The 19,868-nt window shown below is 46.3% G+C and overlaps 1 protein-coding gene across 3 annotated transcripts in view; it reads left to right on the forward strand.

The window, feature by feature from the left end:
* The window catches only part of LOC135385943 (hemicentin-2-like), a 1,123,122-nt gene that overhangs the window by 221,501 nt on the left and 881,753 nt on the right, over positions 1–19,868 (forward strand). The gene's annotated exons all lie outside the window — the stretch shown is intronic.

Raw genomic sequence — 19,868 nt, forward strand, 5'->3', positions numbered from 1 at the left:
GTACGTTTGGGTGACGCTAGAGAAGGTTGGGAAACCAAGCGCAGTTCTTATTCCGGCGCGATAAAGGCGCTTAAGGGCCTGCCATTGTGTAGGCGCGAGGTCTACGTATGGCGCCACGTAGAGAATGCGTGACAAGATCAGGGCTTTGTGAAGGGTGAGCAATGACCGCGCATTGCAGTCCCATGATTTACCGCTGATTCTGCGAAGCAAGTTGAGCGTTTTCTTTCCCTTGCAGATAGTCTCGTTAACTTGCTTAGATCAGCGTAGTGTGCTATCGATGGTGACACCAAGATACTTACATGACGCGCACCTTGGGATGGGAGTGTTGTTAATGCTGAGACTTGGGAAGTCCTTGCCCACGTACTTTCCACGGGGAATGCAGACCATGCATTTTGACTTCTCTGGCGACGCTTCCAGCCCTCTCGCAGGCAGCGCTGCATTGAGCCCGTTCAAGGCAATATCAGCTGTGTCACGAACTTTCTCCTTGTCCGTTCCCACGACGCGGAGGTAGATGTCGTCCGCGTAGATGGTGAGATGAAGGGCGTACGGTGTAGGGCGGATTCCTCGGTGAACCACGGCCATGATTAGGTTGAAGAGTATAGGTGATAGAACACTGCCTTGTGGGACTCCTCGCTCAAAGTTCTTCACAGAGCTAATGCACCCGCGGACGGAGACGTCAAACGTTCTGTTGGATAGAAAGTCACATAGGTATCCCAGCATAGGTATCATTTCATACCGATTCATTCCCCCCCCCCCCCTCGAATCGTGATACAGACTTGACCATCAAACCCTGCAACTAAATGAGGATCATGCTGCGGGAAAGAATAACCACAGGTCTGGAAGAATGCTTTAATGCCGAAGAGCACGAAGTAGTGGTCCCTAGTACTCACTAGAACTCCACACACATACAAAAAAGAGCAAAAAAGAAAAGACACAAAATATGCGCATGCTCCGACCAGGCTCCCGCACCTTGTGGCTCGCTTATTGCTCTTTTTTGCATGTGCTTGTGACACCATAGTACAAACTTTAATTAAACTCTGACTATAATTAGAGGTGTGCGCGGGTGCGGTACCGCAATATATCGTGGTTTGCGGATAGAAATATAACGTCTTGAAGGCCTCGCGCAGATAAAGTGCGGATAAAACCGCGCAACTCTGCGGTTCGCGCGGTTATCCGCATTTTATACGGAAATATCTGTGACGGGAAATCAGGAGGGTCTAGGTTTGAGTCCTGGCGTCAGCACCTTTTTCCGAAGTTATTTGAATTCATTAAATTCTTGAGCGTTGGAAGCTTGTGTGTTTCTGTCCTTCATGTTTGTAGCCTGCCTTGGTTAATTCTCGTTGCGAGTGTTAGTGTGTCTGTCGACATCAGGTAGAGGCACAGTTGACATAAATACGGTGTTGAACCTCGTTAATATGACACTCGTCAATTTAACTCCTACGCTTTATGACCATTTTGCTTCGAAACTTTTCCCTTCCCATGTATTCGACAATGTTCGAAATTTCGTTTGCATAAATGGGGACGAACACGTGTATTCTTCCCTCGATGTTACGACCACCTTCAGTTCAACCACTTGTCATTGTTGGTCGAACTAATAATATTATTGAAAAAATACAGACAGAAAATCCAACTAAACTGACACTTTCATTTGGTTTCCGCCGTAAATGAACTGTAAGATGTTCTTCACAATGTCTCTTGTTTTGCAATAAATAATGCAACAGCTTTGTGTTACGCTTTGATGCGTGTCATATACTGTTCGTTAATATGACAGTTGCGTTTATGGCTAATATCTGAGCTAACTGTCGTAGTCATACTAACGGGGGTCAACTGTGATCAAAAATGATGTTGATGTGCGTCATCCTTTGCATTGCTGTGCCTTTAACTTTTGTGAGCAATTCTGGATGTCGTCACGTTCCTGAGTAGTTTAAAGGACGAAAAATGGTGAACGTTTCTAATGTAACATTTTCGTCGTGTGGATTTTTTCCTACAAATACAATGACTGTGAATGTGCGGATATAGTCAATATCCGCGCGGATACAGTGCGGCTACGGGATACTGTCAATGTTATCCGCGCACACCTCTAACTACAACACGACACTATAACACCAGAAATGTGAAACGAATACATGTGTCGTACCAGTGAAACGAATACATCAGGCCTGCAAGATGGAAACAAAACGGCTGCTATTGACGTCCAGGACCTCTTCGTGCCGTCTACTGTTAATTACAAATTTCATTCGCTCAGGCATATTCTCAAATGACCTCCGCGCTCACCTCTCTCTTCGATTACTCACAAAAACCATTACGCAAGAACCATAGGACGAATAACTTCTTCCGTGGAGTGTACCACCGTTGCAACACAAGTTTATTAGATTTCGTCACAGCGCATAATAGCTCCTCTTTGCCCCCGTTCACGTATTTCATTACGTCTTATCGCGTAAGAAAAAGCATCCTGCCTCATCATAACACAACTTCAGCGCTATCCTCGCATGTTCACAAACTTTTATAGCTTCACTCCGCAGGCCACCCGCCGTGTTTTCGCTGCGACGCAACTGCGTTTCAGTACTCATTCGCATTCACCATTAATCTTCTGCTTTAGACTGGGCTGAGCGTATATTTTAGTCATGGTAAGACTGCCGCTTATACGAATGATCTTAATCAAACAGCGCTAGGCTTATCTTAATGCGTTTCGTATGAATGAAATTTTCTTTACGCGTGTTTATAGCGTGCAACATTTCACTTATACCTTTGTCAGATTTGCATTTGTGCGCATGAAGTTGGAAGCAGTCTGTAAAAATCATTGACAGATAGACCACCCTAAACAAAAGCAAGAACGGGAGGGAGTTGAGTTCAGTATATATAAAAAAGGAGAAGCAAATTGAATTCGTCACCTCACGAATTCTGCTACTCCCACAAAGAACCCCTAAATGAATGAAGCCTACAGAAAAGGGGAGGGGATAGGTAGTGTATTGTTCAGTATTGTACGTACGTGGAACATCATCCTATATATAGCACCGTACTCGCTACTTCATTCAGTAAAAGATCCCACTACAGCTTGAATTATCGGAAAGGGGGAATTAGCGGAAAAACTATTTCATCTACAAATTCGGCGAGAGGTGCAGAGGTCTTCTCCGCTACCGCTACTTTCCATAGTATAGGTATAAGTGTAAGGCACAACTTAAGAAACAGCGAAACGCAGATGAAACAGTTTTTCTTCTTCTTTTTTTTATTATTATTATTATTTCTTTTTTTGCCATTTAGACAGGCATGTCTTGGAATTCTCTTCGATTTCAACTACGCTCATAAGATATGGCCTACTGAACATAACAAAAAATAATGCAATTATCTTCCAGTATATCAGAATATTCATTCCGTCATTCCTCAAGTTACATTCTATCTCACAGATGTGGTAATGCCTTTTTCGTCCCCATTTTTTTCTTTATCACACCGCATCACATCGAGCAACATCTCAATATTATTTTTCAAATCCAATCCAATTCAATCCAATCTTACATATCTAGACTTGGCAAATCCCCCTGTATAAAAAGTATCAGCCTGTGTGTATCAATCTCTGAACAGGCAGGCACAAGGCAAGGCAGGCACAAGGAAAATCCAGCAATCGGGTGAAGTAGAGGGAAAAGCTTGAAGTTATGAACGCCGAATTGTTTTGAAAAACTATCGCGTTGCGCAACATGACGTAGCTGCAGATTACGTGAAGGTTGGAGACGACATCAAATATGTTGGCTGCAGGTTGCGGTGTATTATGGCCTCATGTTGGCTATTTGAAGGTATAGCGCACTGTTGCTTGATGCATTGGGCAGCAAAACGCCTGAATGACGAGTACATTAGTGGGAAAAGAAAAGAAAAAAAATATTTGCGTTACTTTTATTTAGTAGCGGTATCGTGTTACTTTTTTGGTGACGCTAGTATTGCGCTACTATTGCGGAGAGTAACGGATAGCGGAATTCAGGTGCTTAGTTTCGGTACTGGTTGCTACAGCCAACGAGGCTGACAAGGCAATGAGACAGCTTACTCGTTGTTGGCATATATAACTGCGCAGGAATCGGCCATGTAATGAACTCTAAAAAGCATTCTCAAAACAAGAAATTCCTTAGCTTTCAGGATCAGTTTCCAAAGTTATGACCACCAATAGCAGTTCCCAGTATTTTCGCGATGAAACGTTGTTTTCATTACGGCGAAGCAATTCTCCTGCCCTTTCATTCTTCTTTAATAACCCTCTACAACTTACGGGTGCGATAAAGCCTCCCGGGTTTCTTACCACAAGTCATTGCACTTGGAAAAATTACGTTGCGTAGCCATAAAATGATTCTAGCAAGTCAACATGTCAGCAGTAGACCACAGCAATAACTTTTCTGGACAGAATTACCGCGCCGCTCGCGGAATTTTATGCCAGAGGCTGCATTTTAGTTCTCTCTACCTTCTCTCGCCTCGCTTTATTACGCATTGAGATCCGACGCACGTCTCTGAGTAACGAGACCACGAGCAGAGGGATGTCGCAGATGTCTCTTTCCATCGCCTATTGCCGCGTGCCAATTAAAGTGAGGTGCTTATTTTGAAAATGACGCGGGGTGACATTGTTATTTCAACTTTCACTTGAATCAGGGGGCTAACGAAAAGCGAACACAGCAATTCTGTGAGGTAAGAAACTTTCGAAAGGTTAGTAGAGAGTTCAGTTTGGTCTCTTGTGGTGGAAGTTTGCTGCACAATTCGGCTTGAGTTCCAGCGGTTCAAAAGAACAAACGACGCGACAGAACCGTCACCGTGTGTTACCATTAGCTATCAAACTAATCCTCTACCACCAGTGTGATCACTGGGACACGTTATCGTATCGCTTGCTGCTCCGGCTTCGCTGCACGACGTGCCAGGACTATTCTTCGTGGTGTCAAAATGATTGCCACACCAATCATTTTATATACAGGATATAAATTTTTATTCGTTATATATTTCTATAGAAAGCTATGGTGTTGGTGGTGTAAGTACTCGCCGTCACAGAGGTGGGCAACGTCGCGACTGATGCTGTTTTTGCAGTTGAGCTTGTGGCGGCCTATCTGCAGTCATGCTCCTGCAACAAACGACGGCGATGAAGACGTGCCTCGGCTGCCGTTGGCCACAGCGCCTGCCAGTCCCCTCAGCTACCCGCAATCGCGGCCGGAAACAGAGTATCATTGTGCGCAGCGCTAAAGAGTGACTTCCACAGGTCCGGCACCTGTAATGTGCTCCGGTTGGTTTGCCAGAATAACGTGGCTAGGACTCAAAACAGCACTTCGTACTTTCTCGCTTGCGCAGCTGCGTTCTGCGTTTTCCTGCTGACTCCATTTGAACTGTGGGCATCCGCGAATTGACGGCTTCATTATGTCATCTTTCGTTGAAAAGTTGTGTGCGGCGGGCTTACTCGTGTGTTATGATGTGTCTCTGTGCGTGTTGTACTGTTTCAGGACCCAGATATCGACCAGTCTATCAGATTTCGGAATGTTGTGGTCACTTGAAGCACAATGAACCCGTTTGATTTCGAACACAGTGGCAACAAATATAAGCGTGCGGCGTACGTACTTTGCTTCGCTGAGACTACTCGACGTATTGCATGCACAACGAAAGGACATTGCCGTGTAATACTTGAATTCGTGCAGAACTTGTTCGTTATTAGGAATAGACTGTGTGTGTGCGCGCTTTACACGCTTGAACGTGATCACAGTGTGTTTCCAAACGCTAGGGCGCTGTACGCGCTGCACTTATTCATGTTTTAGGCGTCTGAGCCAACGTGATGCATAAATAAATGTCTGTTTTGGCCAAAACATTCTAGAGTTGTTTTTCAGTTATTTTGGGATCGCGGAACGGTTAACATGAAAGCCAGTAGAAGTCGATGGGAGCCGGGAACGGCCGAGCGGCGAGCCGAAAGGGAAGGCTCCTGATTGGATTGTTGATGGAGCTAAGGAGACATTCTGATTGGCCACACGCACAGTGTTGTATGAATTATCCCCCACAATAGGTTCTACTGTTGGTGGCTGCGCCTGCCAGCCAGTCCTACCGGCCAGTCTTGCCAGGTCTACTGAAATTTCAGTATAATACTGGACTTCGAGTCTGTCTACTGAAATACTGAAAAAAGATCGAAAGGCGCTTAAATCACCTGAATTTTTTGCCTGAAGCGTGAGTTTACACAGCGAATTCCAATTCACGTTTGCTGACACTCTCTGGTTGCATCGTAGTCCGCGTACGAGCGAGAAAATCATGAAAGAAGGAAGTCACTGAAAAGGTTAGCCAGCTGTAGGTCTCGAAGCCACATCTTCTGGATTACCGGTCCAGGGCTCAACCAATTCAGCTAAGCTAACACACCTCCCCACATTTGAGGCTTTTTATGTATTTGTCCTTTCTATGTGTTCCAGCCTCAGAACATCAATTGCAATCATGTTCAAGAAAATCATGCCGTTTTGACATAGTGAGGGGTCTACGCATTATGTGGCATCTGCAAGCAGTCACCTTTAAAAAAGCGAGCGGCTGCCTAAGTAAAACAATTTACAGCACATACATTGCAGAAGTATGCATATTCCACAGGACACCTGGTAACCTAGCAAACATGAAGACAAGTTCCGACGGGCTTATGTTTCCGTCGTTAGGAAGTTTCGTTGTGAACCTCCTCTGACTCCTGCATTCGAGCGCGTGCGTGGAACGGATATTTTCTGAGGTCAACCTCGTGAAAACGAAACAGCTTTCGACAGAAACTATCACTGGACTGCTGCACACGGAGCGACTGATAGGAATAAAGAACTGCTATAACTTCACTGTGACTTAGTAGAAAATGATTGTACATAAGTATGAGGCGACAGTACGTGATCGAATGACCGTGTGCAGCACGTCTTTACTGTATACATCAAATAACAAGTATATTCTGCTTATTCTATCGCCTATATACGTGATAGTTCGTGTTTATTTATCATATGGCCCACTAGTTAGGTCGCCGTAGAGCGTTTCGCCCTTGGTTTTAGTACATCGACTGAAGTCTACTGAATTTTCTGATGCCGACCTCCTGAATTTCCGCCTAAGTGACCTGGCAACACTGCTACCGGCACCGTCCTAGCGATAAGCCACGGACATCTGCCAGCTGGGACATTCTGTCAACACCACCTCCTCTACATTTGATGACCCGAACGTGATCTGAATACGCCACCTGACGCCGTCGAGATCGTTCCACCGCTCCGGCAATATCCTCCCGTTTCATCCTCTGCGTATATCACCTCGTCAACCAAGATAATCAGCGATAGGAGAAACATAACCGGTGCACAAAGCCAGCATCTATCCACCTGCTGAAGCAAGTTAGCCTCCACGCCAGTTCTCTCCACCGAGGCCCTGCCCCGCGACGTCTACTGTTCCATGGCGTTCTTCCCCGCCGGCCGCGACATTGTAGCCTCGAGTTCGCCTACCAGTCCTGGTAGTCGCGGCAGCCGACGCCACGGCACCATGAGCCGGCGTCCCGGCAGTTGGGCCTGGCAAACACCGCCGTCACACAGGCCCAGCGAACCCCACCACACTCAACATCACGCATGGCGCACATCGCCACCTTCACCGTTCTCGGAACGGACGCTCACCGTCACCCTCTTCAAGCCCACTCCACGCCGCCGCACACATTCACTTTCACCTCCTTCCCTCCCTGGCGCACGCAGCCAACCTCAACCCCATCCACATCAAGAACGTCAGCGGCAACCGTAGCAGACGTCGTGTGTCTTCCGCGACTACACCCAACCTCCATCCATCTGCAGTGTCATCAATACACCCAGACGCTTTTGCACAGATGCATCGGTGGTGGTTGTGCTCGTGAAAGGGCTCACCGTTGTCGGCCTCAGAGGTGGGCAACGTCACGACTGACGTCCTGGGCGTCTGAGGAAAACCCAGGAAAAAACCCAGACAGCACAGCCGGCACCGGGATTCGAACCCGTGTACCTCCCAGTCTCGACGTGATATGGCCAGCACGATAACCACTGAGCCACGGGAGCTGGTGCACAGATGCATCTGTTTCCAGGGCGTGGCCCAGGCAGGGGAGTACCTGTGGTGACCTATCTGCAGTCATACTCCTGCCACAGGCGACGACAATGAAGATGTGCCTCGGCTGCCGCGGGCCACTGCGTCTGCCAGCCAGTTCTACCGGCACCGTCCTATAGCGCGAGGCCACAAAGATATGCCTGCTGGGACATCCGATCATCGCCGGTCAGGACTCATGTAGGGGAACACCATCTCCGCTACAAGCAATACGGCTAGGTGCAATGCGCCTGCGTGGCGAAATTCAACGATGGATATTTCACGCACGCGCTCGCTTCCGAATTTTTGAAGAACAGGATGGCTTTTAACCATGATTTTCTCCCATTTTGTCTCTCTTTGGCATGAAAATTCCTACTTAAACAGTTACTTAATAAATTTTATGTAATTAGACATCTTGTAGTTATTTACTCTCTTCGAGATGGTGTCCGCTTAGCCGCATGACTCAACTGAAAAAGGAAAAGAAAAAAGAAATAAAATGGTATCTGTGTAGCTTTTACAGCTCTTTTATGAAAAGCCTGTACCGTATAAAAATGAATTCGCTGTGTATGACGATCACGTAGAAATGAAACAGTATACAGGGCACTTTTTAGCATTTACATGATCTTCATAAATAAAAAAAGCTATGAATGCAGTATAGATGCCGTTTTTGCATTTGAGATATACGGCCATGCGGATATCCTCTCAAAGATATCATCTATGTACAAAATGACGAATTACCTAAAATTCATTAACTCTTTAATTGGGGAAGTTTGGGCAATTCGAGTAATTATGTGAGCCCACCTCGTGATCGTGTTGTATTCGCGGTCTTTGAGCGTGCTTTTTGTCGAAACAAAACGAGCTGTACACTGGAGGGTGTAAAGTGCATTGCAGCAGAATCAAAATTTCAAATGTTCCATAAGGGAACGGGTCGATGTTTCATCCTGCTTTCCAATGGAATTTCACCGGGAAAGCTGCCATCCGTCTTTGAAAACTTCCTAGTATTAAAGCGGGGCTCGAATGCCGCTGTCTTGGTGGACGACGCCTTTATTGTGCTATGCTGCGGCGTAGCCCAACTTATCATTTATTTTTAATAGTGTTACCGTTAGATATTGAAGAATGCTGCGCGGGAAAGATAGTATGCACCAATATTGCACTGCAAAAATTGTGCATGCACACAATACATCAGCATGCAATGAATGGAACCTGCAAAATTCTGGTTGTTAGTCGCGCCTTTCAATTAAATTGGTCATATGCAGCCATCCGAATTGGATTATCTATAGAGATTCTAATGTGCAAAATTTCATGAAATAGCATACAGCCATTGGCATAAACACGGCAGGAGACAGATAGAAATTGGAAGATCGTTGATGAATGTTAAAAACAAAAGAGGGCCAAGCACTGAACCCTGTGGAACGCCAGAGGCAACCCAAAGAACGGCTGCAGATACAGATGCCATGAATCATTTTAATTTCTTTTTATTAGGGAAGGAAGTTCGACGTGGGATTTAAAACTTAAGTAAAGTGGACACATGTGTGGAGATTTGTGGCCATTGCAGCATGAAAAAATGAATTCGATTAATTCTGCCTGTTCTCAGGTACAAAGTGGAGCGCCTAGGGATCAAGGTGACATTTATCCGATGAAACGGGTGTGACTATACGGGATCGGGTACTTCTATTCTGGAATATTTAATACGTACTCCAATTTTCAGTTCCGTTTCTCGTACACATCCCTGTTATGCTATCCAGTGGAAGCCGAGCATCCGTCGAACTTTCAGATCAGTTTTACACATATTCTTCATGCTTTACGCACGTTTGCAAGTGAACACAAAGAGAACACCAGCAGAACCTGCTTTTGTCAGTGAGCACTCATGATGAGCTGTGCGAATGTGGGTCAGAGAAGGCTGACTCAAGCGGAAACCCGAAATGTCTGAGTAAATCTTGGAGACATATAGCAGAGCGGCATGGTAACGCACGGGTTCTAGAGCACCTATACTTGATCTGGCCACACTGCCTCAAAGCAGCGCGACGAAACCATTTAAGATAGTCGTGTATGAAAGAAGGGCAATGTTCTGTCATCAGATTACTCACCGCGGAAGATAGGGAAACCGCCGGAAATTTATTCCTCCGATGACAAGGCGGAACAGTTTTCTGTGTCAAGTGTGCGAGTAGTCTAACAAGTTCAAGAATGGTGCGAGTAGTAACGATGGATGCTCCCCGTCCGGGCCAGGGGCACAGAGTCATTGCTCCGGAGACATTTGCAGCTGCATTTGCTGCTGAGGGGCTCATTGGTGCAAACCGGTGCGTCACCGTGATAGAAATGACCAACATGATTCAGGTGAGATAGGCATATCACACCATTCATGATGAGCTCACGTACCGAAAGGTGTCCGCTAGGTGGGCACCCCGCCAGTTGATAGCCGAAATGCGAGAACGGCTAGTGATCGCTTGCCAGGTGTTGCTACAGGGTTACGATATCGAAGTAGCCATTTGATTCGTATCGTGACTATAGGGATGACGGCTGTGACCAGCATTAAGAACCAGGAACAAAGCGGTCTAACATTGTACGGCGGCATTCCACGCCAACGAAACCTCGGACACAACAGTGGCAGTGATGCTCTTTGTTCTGGGGTCATCAGAGCCGCAGACTTGGGCACTACATAGGGAAATGCAACAGTGCCACCACCGAAACCTATTCTGAACTCGTATACGTACTCACCTGAAGCCTGCAATTCACCCGAAACGCCACGGGTAGTGTTTTGCCTCAGCACGAGGCCAGCCGCGGTAGCCCAGTCTGTTGCGTGCTGCTCGATGTGGCGTTTCGAAAACGGTAGCAATGTGGGGGTGATAGACATTGTTTCTGATGCTTCCAGCTCCGTGTGTTGGAGATATGCGGCACACGCTCGTGGCTCGCACGTAGCCACACAAATATGGTACTCACCTTACGCGTAAATCTATACTCCAGTACGAAGGCGCCTGTCCTCACTTAGCTCGTAGGGCGGTCACAGCCATCCCCTATCTCGGAATTTAATGTCTCCTACATTCCCCTGGCAACAGTTCTCGCCAAGCGCTCGTTGCAACGATACAATCGTCCTTTTTTTTTGGGGGGGGGGGGAGGGGTATATTTATTTTGACAGCAAAAGTCAGCCAGAAAGGACGGCTGGGGTCTTTTGGGTTGATTCCTCATTTGCGTCGGTACTTGTATCTTTATTAGTGGAGGTAGTATTTTGTAATGCAAAGAAGTGTACCATGGCGTAAGCGACGTCTATGGGATCTGCGCGGGTCTTTGTAGCCGTATGTCGGTCTACAGAACAGTAATCGACTAATTATTGGCTGAGCTATTTAGTATACCGCCATTGCGGCAGGGCGTTAAAACTGCATAATGTAGTACTATAGAGAAACCACATGGACTTGTTCAAGGTGCTCTAATTACATATATGCCCAGACTATTTTGCCTCATCCGTTACCGTACGTGTATTTCGGCCTGCCATGGGCCTTACAGGGCCTTTCCGCGGACTAACGAAGTGTAGCCAGTAAATAGTACAGTTGACCAGTTGTATAATTAGCATAGTGTAACAAATAAGAATTTTCGGTGGACGAAATAGTACGGTTGCGAGCACTGATAACAACGGCAAAAGCTCTTAAAGGAGCGAGAAAGTGACAGTTATCATTGTTTCTGTGGGTGTGTTGAAAGCCTTGCGCCATTCATCAACCTATATCCCCCCCATTCATCAAGCACTTTTTCACCATGCACAACATTTTCTCTGTATGGCGCCACATCACTGCGAGACTACAGTTGCTAAAACGGCCTCAAAGAGCTCTCATGTGTCATGACTATGGCTGCTCGACCTTGGAGGCAGGCCCCGATCTCCTACCGTGACGTGATCAGGTTCATGTGACGTAGCATCAACGCGAGGAGCTGCCGCGATGTCTCATTTCTGAGTCAAAATTCGTTTACTACGAACATTGCACGGCAGCACGTGCGGGGGGCTCTCCGCGTCATGGGGTGACGTGAGCAACACACAGGCTCTCCGAAGGAGTTCAGGGGTTTCTCGAGGGTGTGCACATCGAAGATCCCGCGCGTGCGTTGCAGTTCATCTAAGATTATCGATCCAGCGCAAGAGCACATGCTGTTTGTTGCGCAATACACTGCAGTCAAAACGAGAAATTTATTGGGGGTCACTTCGATGTTCCGTTAAACTTTCCACGTCATGAAATTGGTGACAGTTGAAGTTACGAATAATCAGGAAGCAGCTACAGCACTTGCCACATACTAGATCACAACTGGTACGGAGGTAAAGTTGTGTTCACACGCGAACGAGCATCATGTTAGCTTCTCGTACACCCTTTCTTGTCTTCGACCGTGGTACGGTAACAGGTGTGCTGTTAAGGCAGTGACGTGGGCAAGTTGGTACATCTTGAACAGGGCGCTGCTTTTTCCCTGTTCAAGGTGTGCTGTGCTGCGAAGCACCATTAAACAGCATGTGCAGCAGCATGTCCTAGGATTCTGGTCTTGGTTTCCTATACATCGACGACAACGCTTGCCCGCACATCACCTGCATTTCGGTGCAGTACCTCGAGTTTCGACAGGAACGAACCATGCACGTTCGGTCTACCGGGACAAAATTACGTTTACTGTGTACTGTATTTTGGGTCGCATCAGATGATTACGCGATGGCATGTAACTATTAGTATGTATTAATAGTTAGAGCGTGGCAACGTGGTGTCAGCCACTTGAAAGGAATCTTTACGATTGGTGTCTCTTCTTTTCGGAGCCGAAAGCGTGAACGACATCCAGTGTACCAAAATTGAATAAGAACGACATAGAGAATACTCATACTTCAGTCAGGAGTCAGCCGGTTTCTCTATATCTCTTCCTGACCAGCGATATGGCTGAGTGATAAAGCATTCGCTCGTTGGTGGTCATGCTAAAGACTGGGAGGGGTTGAGTTCGAATTCTTCGACCGACTGCGCTGTCTTATGTTTTCCCTGAGCTTTCTATCAGACTTTCCAGGCGGATGTCTGCACAGTTCTTCCTGAAGTCGGTCCAGGAAGCACAGTAGCCCCCTCACTCCTTTCTGCGGTCTTTTCTCAATCTGTCCGCGCTAGTATGTTGCTCATAGTGATAGTTGCTTCGCGGTGCTGACACGGAATCAGAATATCTTCCTGCTTCACAGCTATATTTCGCTACCGGCTGTAGCCTTCGCGATATATGTGTAACGCAAATGGCAGTCACCGTACAATATACCAAACCAGATTTATGTTAAATGAGCGCCTTCAACGAACGCCTTCAAACTACAGCAAGCTTTCTTATCCTTACAGTTCAAACACATGTGTAATAAATAAATAATATATTTATGAGGTCGTACGACCATTGTTCTCCAGAATAGTCTATAGGACTCGAGAAGGAAAAGCACGAAGAGCGCAGTCCACTTCGGAGGTTCGTTGTAGTTAGGGGACTGTTTGTTACTGAACGCATATGTACCTCCTGTAACATTGATGATACGATAGGGCAGGAACCGGATCTTCGCACTAGCTCAAGGGAGCCATTTGAATGGCGAACGAATCGCTAGTTTCCATCTGTGCAAATGGAGAAACGAGAGAAAAAGCAACGGAAGTATCGACGCTGCATCCCCCCCCCCCCGCTATCTCCAGCTGCGATCCCTTAGGATGTGAATTCGTAAACATTTGACCTCCCTAGTTCCTTGCCACCTGCACGCATGCATATATATTCATGCGTGGCCGAGGCAGGATACCTGATGCACAATGCGAGTCGAACAGCGAATATATTCACAACAGCTTTCGGTGTTGGGAATTCCTACTCCCCGTAAAGACCGAAGCAGACAGACAGGCCTCTGTCTCTCTCTGTTCATTCTTTCGGTAAAATTTAAGTCTAAGTAACTTTCTCTGTAACTTCGTTGCTTTTAAAGTGGTGTAACTGTAACTTAATTACACTTCGTAACTTTCACAGCACTGGTCACCACAAAGCACAGCTGCAAGGGCAGACACGGCACTACACCGGGTGCAAGGAATGCAGGCGAAAATGAATGCACCTTCTGTCACAGGGGCAGACACTTGTATTCTGTGATGTTGCGTCAGAAGGTCACGTAGCACGTGATTCCTCTCGTCAGGGTGTGCTAACTCACAATTGAAAGCTCAATGTAAAGCCAGGCGAAGCATGTCTTCGGCTGATAGTTGCTTTTTTTTTTCGTTGCAAAAACTATGAAAGAAACACGAAGCAGCAAGTAAAGTAACCGTTTAGAGAGTTATCGGCGCCTATTTTCAAAAAAGGCAGTAATCGCAAAAACGGCAAAAAAGGCACTAACATTAGGTACTAATGGGTGCCCTTCGACCTCATGATTCGTGCTTAGAACAATGAAAGGCTACATCTGTACGTCTCCCGACGAAAATGCATATGCCCGGAAATCCGCTCTCTAATTATGGATGTATTATAATACTCATTTTCCGAATGTATTTGAATCTGTATTATAATACGCAAAATTTATGTATTATAATACTCCACGTATAATACTTTCTGAGAAGTCTTAAGCCCGACCTACATAGTGTCACCAGTGCACTTTATCAGTAATTTTCCTGTAATTTTTCATACAAATAAGGCACCCTGCCCTTCCCTTACCCCAAACTCTTTTGAAAAATTCATGGACGATCCATTGCTGGATCCGACTGAAATGCGTTAGCATTAAAACTTGAAAACCCTTTTGGAACTCCCCTTCACAACCCTTCAACAACCCATCACAAACTCCACACAACCTTTCACACGACCCTACACAACGCTAACGCAGGATAGCATCCGCAGCCAAACGAGCCTTTCGGGCTTCCTCCGATTCAGTTTGGTGGCGCCTTCTCGCAGCCCCAGCCTTCTTTCGCCGCCGCTCCTCCGCACATTTCCGCCTCCGCCTTTTCATTTTCATCCACATTTTCCTCCGCCTTTCATAACCCATGGCGCGCCCACGCAGACACGTCCGAACCTGTCGGCCGTCACAGCTGCACCATCGGATCGCGCTCTCCATGCGCCCTCCCTTTCCTTCCTTCCCTCTCCACTCACCGCGCATGCGCGCTTCGCCGTCCTCCTTTCCCCAAGGATCTACTTCTCCGCGCGCTCCACCTGTACTCCACTCTCTGCAGCGCGCCTCCTCTCCTCAACCTACTCTACTCCTCTCCCCTCTGTGCGCCTCTCTCCACTTTCGTGGCTACGGACAGACCACGCCTCGATTCTTTCGTAGCGAGAGAATGACCTGAATGGCCAGCGGTTACTGGAACGCTCTCGTGCATTCTCTAGTTCATCGTTCCTAAGGATGAGTCGTCGCATTTACAAAGCATTAGTCCTGTGTAAAAAAGTGTGCAGTTGCTCTTGTTGGTGGTTTCACCATGGACGGTCATACAATTTTGAACGGCCCATTCTTTATTGTCCAGACTGAACGAAATCAAGCCTGAGACAGTGAGAGTAAGGAGTCAACTGTGTTCGAAATTGATCAGTGCTATCTCGTCAGACCAGAGAGGCTACCCTCATTTGCGAATAGATATGCACTACAAACCGCGTTACTGGGTAAAAACCTGCCCAATTCCTTACATTGCACTATAAGACATGTTTCTCCCTTTGAGGACATGTTAAAATGTAACCGCCTCAAATGTAACGTGATTGGAGAATGACTGTCTCAATAGGTGGTGCACAAATTGTGTATATTTCTGCTTTGTCGTTCTTGAGAACCCCAGAGTTACGTATCAATGTATTACCAGTATTACTCATGTAATACGCATAAGTATTAGTATAATCTATTATAATACCTCAGAATCAAAGTATTATGTATTGGTATTGTAATACTGATTTCTGGGAAGTGCTATGTGTTTGTATTATAATGCAAAATATGAGTAGTATTACTGCCCGCCCCTGGGACTGGCTTGATCCCCGCCTGTTTTACTTTTGACCTCTACCCTCCGAAATTATTTCGGAAAAGTAGGAGACGCAAGTCAACATCTGCAACGGGCGGTAACAGGTATACCACGTGTGTGCAGATATCGGTGCACGGCAATCTTTGCACTTGCACGGTAGACTAGGATGTCATGATGCCTCAATACTGGCTCGCTCTGTGTAGGGTTAGGGCACCCACGTCCAGGGAAGGATAACGGGCGTACTTTCGTTACCGTTTCCATTTTCGTTACTGCTATATTTTCGTTTCCGTTATCCGTTTCTGATACCAAATTTTAATTTCGTTTCCGCTACGTTTCCGTTACTGTTTCCGGTAATGGAACGGCTGTTACAGAGCTGCGGGAGGACAGCCCGTCCGGCCCTGTCAGCACCCTGTTTCGCCCAAGTGCTGCTTCGGTGTCACGCGTACACACTACACGAGTAATGTTACGTCGTTGGGATGCGCACATCTTGCAAGATTTTTAAAGAAGTGTAGGAACATGTCTAACGGGAACATGTAAGACTAACGGGGCTCATCTATACATAGTGTACTTCTCTTAGTTAGGCAACCACAAGTTAATGCACTTATAGTACGTACCTTGCATTTTTTGTATACTGGAACTGGAGAAGGTAAATGACATCGTTTTGTTTCTGGGGGTCGGCAGCCGTGTGGCACACTGGTCTGAGATTTTTCGGCAGTCAGGCTTTGTGATATTTTGAACATTTCGTAGACGGGTGAAATAAATATTCTATTCAGGAACATGTCTTCAGTCATTCTGAGTCCAGCAACCCAAGGCGGGCGTAACCTTCATCCAATGTCGCATCCATAGGCGGACGCTCTCAGTAGTAAGCAATACTGCCATAGCCAGGGTGAAATGAAGAAAGTAAAAAAAAAATCATATGGCTGTCATCCTCGTGCTCGTGGAGTAGAGTGCGTGGAGTCTATGCTGTGTAAGTCTCATGTCTTGATGTCATGTAGGTAAGTAATCTCACGAGTAGGTAAGCGAGTGATGCACCCTCGATATCCAACAACAAACAACAACGTGGGATGGCTGATGGGGAATTTCATTGCCATTGGCGATTGCTGGTGGTGATGCGGGGAATAAAATAATATCGTGTAGTATTGAGAGCAATACAGGGAATGCAGTCATCAAAATGCAAAAACAGAATGAAAAGTCACTGAAATATCATCGCACAACAGTAATAGCCATTACCGGAATTCAATACTGGACGGTAATTTTCGTTTCCGTTTCTGTTTCCGGTAATGGAGGACAGTGGTACGCGTTTTCGTTTCCGTGATCATTACCATCTCCAATTTCGGTAATATACCGTTTCTGTTTCCGTTACCTTTACCGTTACCCTTCCCTGCCCACGTCGTCTGCTACAGTCCCCGCTATTTTAATTCCGAAGCGCAGCCCGTGTATGTATAACTTCCCCGCCGGCTATGGCAACCGGTAGCGGAACTGTGACCAATTTCGTGTATGTTTTCCTTTTTGTTTGTCTGTTTTCCTTTTTTGTTGGTTTGTTTTCCTCTTTTTGTTTTTCATTTTCTTCTTTTTTTCCTTGTTGGGAACAGCAAGCCGCCGTTGCGCAGGCTATCCTTTCCCTCGTTTTTTTAATGATAAACATATATCTCCCCCCCTCCCCACTCCACGCAGCCCATGCTGAACTGACAGAACTATTACCTCAGCACTTAACGCTTATATATAAACGCTCAAGTAAATAGATTGCGGAGGAGGTTTGCAGAAGTTGGTGAAATCATCACAAGTGGATCAAAACTGTGAAAAACCGAACGAATTCATGTTTGTTTATCTGTTTGGAAGAAAAAAAAAGAGGAGAAATTTAACTCGTCTCCCGACGGGTTCTCCTACTCGTAACATAAATCCCCCCCCTGAAAAAAAAGAAATGAAAAAAAAAAAAAAAGCTTACTGCTTCACTACTTCTCAAGTGCTCTGCTCGCAAAATCTCTATTCACCTGTTCACTATTCAGAAGTCCACTATTAATGTTCGAATTCATGTTGCTTTACGCTGTTTGCATTTGTTTCTAATATTGAAGCACATCATAGAAAATTTAGCATAGCAGGATTAGTCATCTTTTCAAGGTGCGAAGGTTTCGAAGGGAATGTCATGCTGAACGATAAAGTAGGCGAAAGGAATGTTGTACTCTCTCGGGAAAAGGTGGTCCTCAGTCGCTTATGTGGACATGCGTGTGAATAACAGTGCTTTCATCTTGGTAAACGTGAGATCTTCGCTTCACAAAATTAACATATAAAATGCCCATAACGTGTACCCGTAAATGAATGATGTGTGAAGGCGTGCGTGTTGTTAGCACTTAATGGGACGCGTTTACCCGCTTAGCCATGCAGCTGGATTGAGCTGCTGCTTGTTTTCCCTCGCATTTCAGGGCAGAGGAAGCGCGGTTCTCTGGGGTAGCGACAAAAACCGCCTCTAAATCTGCCGTTTTCATGGGGCCCCTTGCTCGCGCTATAGACGACCTCAGCCCCTACGTCATCGATTACGTAACGCCGCCACGCAAAGCATGCCGGTGGGCACCTATCAGCGTTACCAGCCTATCAGCCGACGCGTTCTTCCCGCCTCTTCCCCACAACAGCAAAATATAACCTCGAACCGGTCTTCTCGTGACATCACATGTTTGTAAACAGAGGGTCGTCCGTTTGCTCGAACCGTTTCCGGAAAACTGCAACGGCGTCAAGGCACCAAACGGAAGAGACATTCTCATTGCGCCGAACTTATATCTTTCTAGCGAGGCGAAAATTAGCGAAAAATAGCGAAAAATTAGCGAGGCGAAAAATTAACGAGGGCAATGCTCCAGGACGTCGCTATTGCTGCCATTAGGTGGTCCACTTAACTTACAATGTATCGCCAATTGCTGTAATTGAAAAAGGTATTTCACTATGTAAACAAAAAAATCTGTTGATATTTAGCTGAGACACCCTGTATACCTAACCAAACCAACTCGTTGCATGCATCCATGTGAGTTGTACAGTGATGGAGTTTACGGAACGCGCGAGTGGTGTATTTTCTCGTCGGCGCGGCACCCTAGCGCCGGACGGAAGTGCGCCGGTAGCGACACTTCGCGAGCGCATTCATGCGGTACCGAAACTTCCGCGGTGTGTCCAACCAGCGCACTCGCCCACCCCTTTGTACGAGTGTAATCGCCTGCTTCCGCCCGCCTGTAGCTGATGCCCTAGCTTATCTTGTCCGTACATTTATTTTTTTGAATTTCGCGATATGATGCACTCAGTTTTCAGCACTCAGCTGGTCTCAGTTTAAATGTCACTCTTAAGTAAGCGCTATGGAAGTACACTACTGCAGGAATCGGAAAGAAGGAACTTGCCTCATATTCTTTAGTGGGTGACTATCTTCCCCGCCGTTTAAGTCACTCAAAGATGAACCCAACCTAAGCACCTACCAACCCACGTGCCAACGTTATAAGAAGGGAAAGAAACACAAAACGGATGGCATTTCTCCTTGGGTCGAATTTGTAATGGGAATAGAATTAAGGAGATTCTTTCTGTCTCGCGTCGGAGTAAAAGAACACGGAAAGGAATAAAATGAAAAGCCGCTTCGGTAAGAGTAATCTTTCCTTCGAGGCAGCCGTGATTTTCTTCCTCTTTGTCATTGGGTAGTAACAGGGCAAGGTGAATGTATCGTGTCGTCCAAATGAAGATGAAGAAGCTCGGAAGGAGATCGGAGAGTTCCAGGGATTGGAGGGAATGATCAAGAATAGTTACCTACGACTGAAAGAATGCAGCAAATACTTCTCACCTAGAGGGGCACAGTGGAAAGGATAACGGAAAAACGCTACTGTAATTGAATTCGTAAAGAGCGATACCCATTATTCGTCGGCACGAATATCAGAAATGAATACAGGCCACGCCGCAATTCTTTCGTAG

The sequence above is a fragment of the Ornithodoros turicata genome, chromosome 2, assembly GCF_037126465.1.
Source record: "Ornithodoros turicata isolate Travis chromosome 2, ASM3712646v1, whole genome shotgun sequence".
Taxonomy (NCBI): Eukaryota; Metazoa; Arthropoda; class Arachnida; order Ixodida; family Argasidae; genus Ornithodoros; species Ornithodoros turicata.